Source organism: Tenrec ecaudatus, chromosome 2 (genome assembly GCF_050624435.1).
Source record: "Tenrec ecaudatus isolate mTenEca1 chromosome 2, mTenEca1.hap1, whole genome shotgun sequence".
Taxonomy (NCBI): Eukaryota; Metazoa; Chordata; class Mammalia; order Afrosoricida; family Tenrecidae; genus Tenrec; species Tenrec ecaudatus.
In genome coordinates, this window is record NC_134531.1 from 222183232 (window position 1) to 222195814 (window position 12583).

The following is a 12583-nucleotide window of genomic DNA, read 5'->3' on the forward strand; positions in this document are numbered from 1 at the left end:
TGGAGCACTTCATAAAACTTCCTATTTGTGCCCCGAAAGAAAGCTTTTATTTCTTGTCTAGCAGAGCTGATAGCGTTGAAACCAAACCCAGAGTCTGATCATAAGAGTGTCTGAATTACGATGCCAACAATTCCCGACAAATGGTATCTGATGTTAACGTGTGGACATTGAGAATAAATGGACCCTGAAACTTTGGATGGGGACATAGAGGCAGATAATCAGGAAGATATATCACTTCAGTCACTAGTCCATCTCTATTGTCTTAGCTTGTGTTCTCTAGAGAAGCCACAGTGTGTGTGTGTGTGTGTGTGTATAAATATATATAAAGGTTTATGTCAAGAATATGGGTCACAGTTGTAGAAGCAAGTTCAAAGCCACTGGGTCAGATGTTAGGTAGGAGGCTTTTGAACCCAAAGCAGCAGGAAGCTTGTAGCTGCACAGGGCACATTGATTGTGCTGTTAAAGGAAAAGTTGGAGGTTCAAACCCTCCAGCGACACCATGACTCTCAGAATTAGTAGGCAATATGGCAGGCTGTTGGCTCAAGTCCAAAGAGTGAGAGGTCAATGAGCCAGATACAGGATCCCCAGACCCAGGAGAAAAACTCAAGCTTCCCCACAGTATTTACTTAGGTTGGGAGCAGGCCATACCCTTGAGGAGACCTTCTCATGGGGCAGTACTAGGTCTCAGCTGCCAAACCACTGAGCATCTGGGTCAGCCATGTTGTTGCAAAACTATGGCCATCAATCACACTGTGTAACTATAGAAGTGATGCTTACTAGCTGCATAACTCTCAGGCTGTTTCCCATGAATAATTGGGGGATTGGGAATTAACAAGAGAAAATGCCTTGCATACTACCTGCACATAGTCGATAAATACAGGCTCTCTACCCCTTATAAGGAGTCCTGGTAGCCCGGTTTGTCAAGCATGGGGCTGCCAACTGAAAGGTTGGTGAGTTGAACCCAGCAGCTACCCTCCGGGAGAGAGATGAGGCGATCTGCTTCTGTCAGGACTTTTTGTTAGGTGTCATCTAGTGCATTGAGACTAATGGCAAGAGCGGCAGCCAGGCACCTGGACCTGGACATGGACCCTACTCACAATGTTTGGCTTGAGCCCATTGCTGCAGCCACTGTGCCCACCATCTCAGACAGGGCCTTCTTTTCCACTGTCCCTTTCCCGAAGGAGCCCGGGGGTGCTGTCAGGTAAGCCTCGGACTAGCTTGGGAGCGAGATGAGGCTATCTGCCCCTGGCAAGATCTACAACCTCAGTCACCCTATGTAGGTTGATACGAGTCAGAATCGACCTGATGGTGCTGAAGTGGGTGGGCTACTCTACCTAGTATGAAGTCCTTCTCCAGGAACTGGTCTCTCCTTACGTCAACAGTAGGTGAGAGGATGCCGTGCCATTCTCATTTCCAAGGAGCATTCTATTTCCTCCAAGACTTTCCATACTCTCTACCAAGGCCATCATGCAAACGTGTCAGTCCTGTGGTCTCCCTTATGCATTGCCCGGCATTGACACGCACACGAGGGGATGGAAAATAGCATGGCTGGGGTCAGGCACACAGTCCTCAAGGCAACATCCTTGCTTTTCAAAGCTTTAAAGAGGTCTTGGGCAGTAGGTTTGCCCAGTGCAATGCTTTTTTCCCTTCTTTTTTTGTCTTCTCTCTTTTTTTAATTGAAGGTTTCTCATAGGCCCAAACAAGTGGCTGTCAGTGACTGGAGGGGAGTGGGGCGGGGAGAGCAGCCGGAGGGGGCGGGTCATCTTAATTTTCCACTTACACACAGTGCTAAATGAACAAGCACGGACTCGCTACTGCAGTTAGAAGTTGGCAGCCTGGAAAAGGGGGGATGGGGAGTGGACGTTAATAAAAAAATACACCCCCTTCCCCAACTGGGGGGACAGGGAGGGAACTTGGTCTGTTTCAACAAAGGAATCGAAGATCAGAAGCCATTTGGGAAGGCCAGAGCCGTCGGGGCGGAGGGAGGTGGGCTGGTCCAGGGGTTGGGGGGGCTGTTTGGCAACTGTGGCAAAGGGATTGCCCTCCCCCTGCTGGGGTCCCCCCAGCCTCTCCGGTCTGGCAGGAAGGGGGCAGCCTGCAGCCCCCGCAGGCAGGTCTGGGGCTGCCGGGTGCTCCTGGCAGGGGTGGAGGGGGCTCACAAGGACTTGCCCTCCAGGGAGCTGACGGCGCTGCCCCCCAGCTTCTCGGCCAGGGTGCAGAGGTCCTTAACCTCCTCGTAGCAGTTTGCTTGTAATTCGTGTTTGATTCCCGTCAGCTTCTTCTTGATGGCATCCTTGGAGCTGGCGTAGATCATTTTGCTCTTAAGGGGTGCACACTCGGGGGCCCAGAAGATGAACACCAGGCCCTCCTTCTTGCTCTCCTTGGTCTCTTACAGAGCGTAGCGGCAGTCCTTGTCAGGCAGCATCTTGACAAAGGTGGCGTAGGGGCCGTCCACCGTCTGACCCACGTCCCCAACCAGGATCTCCTTGCCCTCCTCCAGGATGACGTTCTTCTTGTCCTCGCTCAGGCAGAAGAGCGCGGCCTTCTTGCGCTTCTTGACCTCCTCCGGTGTCGAGGACTTCGCACCTTCACGTCATGGAACACCTTGATCACTCCGTCGGAGACAGCCGCACCAGAGGCCGTGTTTCCTTAAGCGGTAAGAGTCTGGCAGAGAGAGGAAGAGAGGATGGGAGCCGCTGCCCCTGCTGCCGGGACCCCACTGAACGCGGCCTCTCCCGGCCCCTTCCGTTTAGTAGGAGCCGCTTTTTTTCTTCTTTCCCCAATCTGATTACTTAATCGCTGCTCCCATGAGTGCTGATTGTGGATCCGTGTACTCCTCAGAAACCCTACAGAGCAGCTGTACTCTGTCCTATATGCCGCCAGCGGGCGGTTTTGAGTTATTTCCCCATGGTGGCTTTGCCAGAAAAGATGCCATCTCTCTCACAGTGGCTTTTTACCCTCTTGTCGCAAGGTGGCGCCCTACCTCTAAAAAAGCTCCCTTAGACAAACAGAAACGTGGTGAAGGGAGACAGCAGATGGGGTAAGATATGAAAGCAATAATAATTTATAATTTATCAAGGGGCCACAAGGGTGGGGGAGGGAGGAAAAAAAGAGCTGATACCAAGGGCTCAAGTAGAAAGTATTCTGAAAATTATGGCAAACATGTATAAATGTGCTTCTTATAATTGATGTATGGGCTGTTTTAAGAGCTGTAAAGGCCCCAATAAAATGACTTGTTTAAGAAGATAATTTTTAAAAGCTCGCAGTTGTTTTAAGCCTGCCAGTATTTATTTTGTGTAGCAGTTTTCCAACATGCTGAAGTCGATTTTTGACAGACTCTTCAAATGATCGGACATGGCTCGTCACTGATTGTAGCAAGGAGGATATACTTCCACCATAGACAGCCTCGCTTGTGGGTGCGCAGTAAGATGCTTTTGATTCTTTGATTTGGGGAGCTTCGTGGTCTCTCCCCCACCCCAGACGGCTGGATGAAACGCTCCAGCGAGTGCTCAGGAAAGTATGTACTTAGTCCAATGAGTGAGTCCATATGATGACGTCTGCTTCCCGCCCAGTGCCTGCAGAGGCAGCGTATGATCAGGAACTGATAGGACTGCAGGAAGAAGTCCAAGCTGGATTACAGGCTTTTGCCGAAGACAAGGCTCCAGAAATTGATGGCACACCAAAGGAAAGCTTTGGCAGGCTGATGCAGCACCGGACGCACTCACTCGTCTCTGCCAGGAAATTTGGAAGATGGCTATCTGGTCAACTGACCAGAAGAGATCTATATTTGTACTCATTCAAAAAAAGGTGATAGAATGCAGGGATATCAAACAATATCATTATCACTTATTAAAATTTTCCGGATGATAATTCAAAACCAGTTGTAGCAGCACATTGACAGGTTGCTGCCAGAGGTTCAGGCTGGATTCAGAAGTGGAAGGGGAACAAGGGGTATCATTGCCAATGCCAGATGGATCTTGGTTGAAAGCAGAGAATTCCAGAAAGATGTTGACTTCTGTTTTATTGACTATGCAAAGGTATTCCATTGTGAATCACAACAAACTATGGATAACCTTGAGAAGTATGGGGTTCTCATTCTTCGTTCTCAGGTGAAACCTGTATATGGGCTGCGAGGTGTACAGTGTGCTTTGAAATCAGAAATACACAGGATTGTAGCCCCTGTACTTCTCTCATTCTAAATTTCTTCTCAGGTTTTTAAAAATATTGCTGGTGGTCTTTTCTATCTGGCTCTTGATTTTTATCTTTATGTTATTATTATATATATTTCGTCTTGCTGTTTCATTTTGTTTTTTATTGTTTCTGTTTGGTCTCCCAGAAGGAGTGGGTGCGTAGAGACAATCACTGATGCAGTGGTTTCTCAGGGACAGGGTGGGAGTAGGGAGAGTGAGGGGAATTAGGGAGGTGGGAGAGAGCACTAGCACTGATTGTGATGATAGATATTCAACCCTTAAAAAGCTATTTAACTGTAGAAGTGTACGATATGTAAATTTATATAAACTAAACTCTTTAAAAACAAAAGAGCGATTGTTCTTAGGTGAAGGCTTAGATTGTTCTTAGGTTAGGGCTTACAGTTAAGTGTGGGCTTAAACTCCATTTATTTATCTGCCTTCTCTTTATATCCTTGTTCCACTTTAGGGCAGCAATGTCAGCTTTTGAGAGATAAGGCCCTTCCTAGGGCCTTTGGTTATTCTCATAACAGTATCATGAAACTAGCCAGTGGTATAGGATTTCAAATATTATTGCGATAAGGGGACTAGTCACATAGGGGAAAGCTTTTTAGACTACAATACGAAGGATTTTCACTTACACAAATTAAAAAAACACACATCAAATGACCAGCTCCTATTCCCACACATTGTGTTCTGGTGCCATCGCCTGGTGTGGCACGGTTCCTCCGATGCGCCTGTGGCTTGGCATTGCTGCCAATGTCTCTGTCTGGTACCCCTATGGTGACATTCCCTTTGTGCGTTTGGGGCAGGAAGGCCAGGGGTGGTGCTGTGTGGTCCGCGCACGGGCTGACTGGCAGCGCCTGCCAGCGGAGCTGCTCTGAATTTTGAGCGCTGGCTTCAGGGAGTGTGTACCAGGTTCCCCCACGGGAATCTTGCTTTTCCTTCCTTGGTAGCTCGTTACCAAGTGTCTTGTGGGGAGAGAGAATGTTTAATTCTTAATAAATAGGCACCAGATGAAGTTGAACTAAAATGATGGAAGACCGGAGGGGCCCGGGGTTTCCCTGTGCTCGATCCTCGGTGCTCGCGGCAGTGGAGAAGTCTAACTGCACTTCCTGCATGCGCACCTGACCTCTTCCGTGTGCAGGGGCACGGAGGCCCTTGCGAGGACTGGGGCGCCCGACCCACATCATGTTCGCTATTTTCAGTTGCCTCCGTGAAAGCTGCACCCGAGTAGAGAAGACGGGAGAGGAATGGGTGCGCTTGCCTTCCAGTGTCGGGGAAGAATACGGAACGCGCGATGCACTTCCAGAACAGACAAGGCTGGCGTGGAGAAAACACGGCCAGAAGGCCTCTGGGATGGCGAGACTGTCTCACCTACGTGGGAATGTGCTCAGGAGCGCGCAGTTCCACGAGGAAGACTTGATGCTTGCTAAAGTAGAAACAAGCAAACAAACAACGTCACTGCCCCTGAGTTCCTTCCGACCCTTGGTGCCATGAGAGGACTGCCCCTGTGGGAAGTTTTCATTTGATTCCCTTTGTGCAATCTTTACCTAGGCTTCGGAGGCGGGGTGGGCAGCCCCCGCAGGGCTCCATCAGTGTAGGTGGTTTGGGTCTTTCAGGGTTTCACGTGACCGGTCCCTGACCACCTTCTGTGAACGGCACGGCTCACCTTCTGTGAGCAGCGTCACCTGCTCTTGGGAAGCACATATATGGCGAAGACACTTGCTTCGGAAATGTCCCTGATGGCTGTGACCTCCAGTGGCCTTGTCTTTGAGCACGCAGCGAGCGCAGTCCGTGCAGCGAACAGGCTGCACATGGCACGGCCTTTCGTGGTGTGACCGTCCCTACGCCTTTGCTCTGTCTCCTCGGAAGCCAGGACCTGAGCGAGAGCGCAGTGAATCTCTCCTGGAGCAGAAAGCCTAGTCATTCTTGCAGAACGACTGGTGTGTTTGGACTGCTGGTCTTGGGTTCACAGCTCAACAAGGCACACCGTGGCGTCCAGATCTCAGATAAAGTTCAAGGTCAGCCAAAGGGACGACTCAAGGGCATGGACCGACACAGTGGCTGCAACAATGGGCTCAGACGTGACAGCCATTGCAAGGAGGGCTCACGACCAGTCAGCGTTTCCTTCTGGCGTACATTTCACGGTGAGCTGGCGTTTGTGGAGACACCAAACAAGAGCAACCACATACACCAATCATACTTTTAACCGAACACACCGGAACCTTCCTCATCTGTTGGCGTACAGCTCCTTCCGGGAGGAAAGGAGAGGAAGCAACCTCACCCTAACAGTCGTCTGTTTTCATTCCCTACCCATGCCGGTTTAGCTTACAGCAGAGCAGTGCGCATTCACGGTATATGAGACTTATGACACCAATTCGTTCAGTAATAAAAAGAAGATGCTCATAGAAAATTGTTGGAAACATTCCTAGAAGAGTAGAAAAAAATTCTCAATACCATCTCCCGTCAAGTAGGGGTATTTTGGCCCACAGTACACTGGTGGTTCATTTTCACTTTCAGAAAGCGGTGGTCATGTTACCAAGAGAGACCAGTTCCCGGAGAAGGGCTCGCGTTTGTGCACATGGAGAAGCAGTGAGGAAGAGGAAAGCCCTTCGCGAGATGCATGGACACCGGGGTTGCCATCGCGGGCTCTCACGTCAGGGCCGTGGGGAGGCCGTGCGCAGGGAGCTGTCTTTCACTAACCGACTGGATGGTCCTAACAGCAACGTACACCTGTCTCCTGAGTGCCTCTCTTCACGTTGTCCGGCAGTGTTTGCTACTAGTCAGAGGTTTCCAAAGGCAAAGGCAGCAGTAGGCATTCATTTTCAGGTTGTCAGCTGGTTGTACTCTCAACTCCAAAGGCACCTAGGATGTACACCTGAGCTCGGTCTGATTTTGCAAGTCCGCACTGGAACTGAACTACTAATTTTCTTGAGGAACCTCAAAGTCTCACAGCAACCAAATGTTCCCTCGGATCCGCGGGGTGAACACTGGGAGTCCATGTACCCAAAAGGCCCACCCTGCAGGAACGCGGGCCTGACCACTGGTCCTTCCTATGCCCTCTAGGTGGAGGGGCTGCTCATGAGAAGTGTTGGAGTAGACACAGGCACACCTCAGATTCACGGCAACATTTCACAAAGAGAAGAGGCAAGAAACACATGGGCTTTTTTGGCCAGACCGTTTCCTGCACGTGTTTCTGAACCCATCCGCCCACTAAGGGATTAGACCACCTCTCCTTTTCAGTTCCCCAAACTGCAATTATCACCCACGCAGAAGAAAGAAAATGCTTCTGTTGTCCTGACTGCAGAACAGGAGCTTTGGCGGCATAGTGGTTATTCCTCGAGCTGCTGAAAGGTCAGCCGTTCAAAACCACCAGCCACTCCGTGGGAGAAAGACCTGGACTTCTACTCCCTCCAAAAGGCAGTCTTGGAACCCCGCAGGGGCAGTTCTACACTGTCCTACATTGTTATTTCATGCCCACCCTTGGATAATTCCTAGGCATGCCATCCACCACCAGTTGCCATCGAGTCGACTCAGACTCCGGGCACTCTGACATGTGTCCAAGTAGACCGGTGCTTCGAGGGCTTTCAGTGACTGGCTTCTCAGAGGCAGATCGCCAGACCTTTCTTCGAGGCACCCCTGAGTTGACTTGACTCACTAGCAGCCAAACCTCTTAACCATTTGAAGGAACCAGAGATCGAGTTTTATTAAGGAAAAAGTAACATACTTTGAAGATGACATTATGTTGCAATGTGGGGTATGTATGTAAAGTAATCTGGGCATCTGCCTCTTCTCTCTCTGTCTCTCTCCCCCCGCATAGTTGAGAGGCCTAGAGAAGCCTCTTCTGCCTGAATGTCTGTACTGGGATAAACGTGGGGCACGATTGTATCAGGCTTTCTTGGTGGTAGGTCTGCGCCCAGGCCACCAGGACCTGATGTGATCTGAGCCCGCATCCCCCACCAACGAGGCAGGGCCACTTTGCCTTCATTCCCACAGGGGCCGTGGCTGCCCGGAGGCTAGAGCACATCTCTCACTAAGCAGTCAGGAGGAGCAGGGTCTGAGCTCTCAGCCAATGTGTGGGCCACTCTGCATGCCACCCTTTTATTTTGGGGCCCTTCACAGGGAGATGTAATTGTTTTCTAGTAGCTAAAGGAGCACAGCCAGGGGCCATGCAGACTTATTTAAATACGTGGGGGCCACAGAGAAGTGGTTTCAAACGAAACAAAAGTCATAAGAGAGAAGTGACTTAAAACAAAACAAAGGGCTTTCACACACACACCACGACCCCCTCCCGCCCCTGCCCCCTCACACACACACCACCACCCCTTCCCGCCCCTGCCCCCTCACACACACACACACACACACACACACACACACACAAAACAAAAAACAAAGGCGGAGCTGGCTGTGCCCCACCTGGGCGGCTGGTGAGCCTCTCCTGGGGGGCAGGCAGCAGCAGTCTGGGTCTGCAGAAGTTCAGCCGTGTTGTGCCCGACAGAGACAATCTCTTTTCCCCCGTCTCCCCTGCCTGCCAGCTTGCCAGTGCTGTGGTGGCCTACCTGTAGGTCTGATGCCTGAAGCTGTGCCAGCAGTTACAAATGCCATGCAGGACCAGCCTTAAGAGAGCTCTCAGACTCTGAGAGATGAGAGTAAGCCTGGCGACCCACTTCCGAAACTCAGCCAAGAAAGCCCCGCGGCCGTAGGACAGTGCCTAGGCCTTGAAAACCAGCACAAACAGAACCACCAAGACCTGTGATGAGCTGACGTTTTTAAAGTTTAACTTTACAGAGCAGATCATCAGTTTTGAAAAATCGTTTTATGAACATAAAATCCGTACATCATTCACTTCCATCGTTCAGGCCGATTAAAAAGAGGTGACAGGATCCTCGGGAGCATCTCAGTTCTCGAGCACTGCTTGCCTTCCAGGCCTTCTTCGGTGGGTCATGGCTTTGACGTTCAACAACTCAAACACAGTTGGTCTCAGTTCCGCCATGACCGCTGTGTTCCCTCTCTTATTCGGCTTTTTCCTGTGTTTCCTCTTGGCGTTTTTCTTTCTTACCCGAGTGTTGGTGTTGGGTGAATGCTGCCCTTTTGGCTTCTTTTCCCCAGAGGTAGGTTCAGCCCCCAGCCTGAAGAGGGATGAAGGTCATTAGGAGCCCCGGCTGACTCTCTTCTACCGGCAATCCTGGGCTCTTTTTAGGACTTTGAGTTCTGGCCCACATTTTTCTCCCACTTCATCCAGAACCTTCTGGTGCGATCCTTTTCAGAGCAGTTGATCGTAGCAGTCAGCAGCATCTAGCTGTTCGGCTCTCAGGATTGCGGAGACTGGTTTGCACGGTCCACCAGACGAATGCAGTTGTTTCTGGATTCCTTTCGATGTTCATCCCTCTTCTTTCCTCTGGAGCAGCGGTTCTCAACCTTCCTCACGCCACGACCCTTTCAGACAGTGCCTCATGTGGTGGGGACCCCAACCATAACATTATTGTCGTTGCTACTTCATCACTGTCATTTTGCTACTGTTACAAATCGAGCGACCCCTGTGAAAGGGTCGTTCGACCCCCACAGGTTGAGAACCGCAGCTCTAGAGAGACCGATGGTGCCACCTTAGCTATCCGGCTGCTCTGGAGTCTTTAAGAGCCCACTTGCTCCTCACCCGAGGAGGATGTAAAATATTGGCCAATAGACCTGTGCCCCTGCCCAACCCTGGTCCTGATCTCCAATTGCCTGAGACTTTTGGACATGTCATCAGGAGGGACGTGTCACTAGACCCTGACATCATGTTGGGTAGAGTGGGGGCAGTGAAGGTGAGGGGACCCCTCAATGAGATGGATTGGCATGAGAGCCACACCAGTGGACTCCGACATGCTAATGACTGTGGAGCTGGAACTGGACCAGGTGTCACGTCCTGCTGTCACATGAGCTCATAAGGTCAGTGGTGACTAACAACGCCTACCCCCACTGCCAGCCCTTTTCCTGGGGACTCCCCTCCCCAGCCCCAGCTGTCCTCCCCACCCCTTTGATTACATCCTCACTCATGTGACCGGTGGGCTCTCCCACGCACTTGTCTCCCCGGCCGCCAGTCTTCCAACCCCCTCTCTACTGGTGGACCAGCCCTGTGGAGTCCGGGGGGGGGGGGGGGCGGCGGCTGACACCAGAGATGGGTGTGTTTCTCGAGAAGAAGATTTATAGCCCTTGTAGCCAAAGGTCTTCAAGAGGGGTGCCTTTATCTAATGCACACAAAGGTGACATCCGGGCTGGCAGAGGTCCTGACTCAACAAATCCATCACCTCTCGATCTTATTCTCTGTATTCAAAACCCAGCTGCCATTGAGTCGACTCCTACTCACAGCCGAAGACGAGCATACTTCTGCGCGAACTTGCCTGTAGCCGCGCCCTGGCCTCGAGCCAGGGTAAGGCGCTTTGTAGGGAGCAAGCCTGTGCGGTTTTGAACTGTGACCCGGAGCCATCCTTTCCCACTCTCCCTCAGCCTGTGAGGGCTTCCTTGTAAAGACCAGGGGCCAGATGGTAGACATTGTTTGTCTTTTTGGAGACAGACAATTTCCATGGCAACTACTTAACCGCTTGTAGCACATAAACAGCCCCGGACAATGAAGACATAAGTGAATGAGCGCTACAAAGCAATGACGGGTGAAATTGGAATTGGACATAAATTTCATGTGTCGTGAGAGGTTGGTCTGCACCGCCCCTCTCTTGAAAGATCTAAAACCGGTTTAAAGCTCGTTAGCCATACAAACATGAGGAATAGACCAGAGTTAGCCATCATTGGCCCAGTTACAGGTGCCTTACACATTTGCTGCCATCTCAGGTACTTAAGGTTGTGTCTAGTTTGACTAGAAATTAAAGGCCATGTTAGTGTATTAACCCCGTTGATTAGTTATTTATTTTACAAATTAGAACCAGGGGTCTACTTTTGGGAAACCCTGTAAGAAAGGAAATATATGACTTGTTCAAATAACCCCTCCCCTTCTCCCTTGGATAGCAGGCTTGCTTGCCTTAGCAGGCACTTGACTGAGTTTGAACAGTGAAGGGGGCTCATGGAACTTGACCTCAAGATGTCTTTGCTGCGCAGCGGCAGCTCTTGGGGCTCTTGGTCAGCCTGGCTTTGGGTTCATGCTGGTTCTACTCTCTGAGGAGTAGCTGTGGAACCCCTGGCCTCTGAGGGGCATCTCAACTCACTTCACCGAACAGGGCAGCAAACCACAGTGACCGCCTATTCCATGCTCCTAGACGGATTCTGCTCCCACACCAGTGCAGTCTTTTCAGGATCTGGCTCAAAAGGCCTTGGACAGCCTGTACCCTCTTTCTCCTTGGCTCTAGCTCTTCCTGCCATGGCCACTTCCTTCTCTCCCGTCAGCCTGCTGGCCTGAGAGGAAGCTCTGCTACTGGGACACTCCACGTGATCCGAGAAAGTCTTTATAACTCCCATCCCCTGACCCGGTGGAACAGGGGGTCACATGGGCTGCTGACGGGTATGCAGTTCAAACCTACTATCTGCTGAGGGAGAAATATATTCCCATAGATTGACCACCTCAGTAGGGAGCAGTTCTCTGCCCTGTAGGGTTACTCATGAATCAGAATCAACTTGATGTAGTGAGTTGATCTGTGTTTTCCCCCGCTAATTCTTTGGCTTAGCTGAGGAACACTGGTGGTGTAGGGATTACGCTTTAGGTTGTGATCGCAAGGTCAGCAGTTCGAAACCACCAGCAGCTCTTCAGGAGAAAGATTGGGCTTTCTGCTCCTGTAAAGTTATGAAACCCACAGTGGGGCACTATGCAGTACTGACTCGATGGCAGTGAGTTTTGTTTTTATTCTTGGCTACCTACTATTGCTTTAACTTAGTAAATACATTAAACGAATGGCTTTAACGGATTTATTCTGATAGTTTATGGGGGGTAGAAGTTCAAATTCAGGGTGCAGTAATTACGTATTAGGCTGCTAACCACAAGGTCAGCAGTTAGAAACCATCAGTCACTCCTTGGGAGAAAAGTGAGGCTCTTTACTCTCAAAAGAGATCCACAGGAGTTTTTCCTCTGTCCTATAGGGTCACTGTGCACTAGAATCGGCTAGCTGGCAGTGAGGATTTTTTTTTGGAGCTGTTAGCTGTGTCAGCATGAGGCAAACTGACCACAAAGTGACGCAATCTTGTTGACTGCTGACGAACCTGCCTCCCTCCCCTTCCTCTTGGAAAGTCCTCCACATGATTGATTTTAGAATGTACTCCTATATTCCCAAGGTCAGGACATTGGTATCAATCTCGTTGTTCTTCAATATTGTTCCGTTGATGCTGTAACCTGAAGGCAGTGACGAATTTTGTTATTCTTTAAGATTGTTTTTGATATTATAATCAATCCTGTACCCTGCAACACTCACTCA

General features: G+C 50.4%; 1 pseudogene; it reads right to left on the bottom strand.

The window, feature by feature from the left end:
- Positions 1-1912: 1912 nt before the first annotated feature.
- LOC142440515 (cofilin-1 pseudogene) lies at positions 1913-6507 on the bottom strand (annotated as a pseudogene).
- Positions 6508-12583: the final 6076 nt, after the last annotated feature.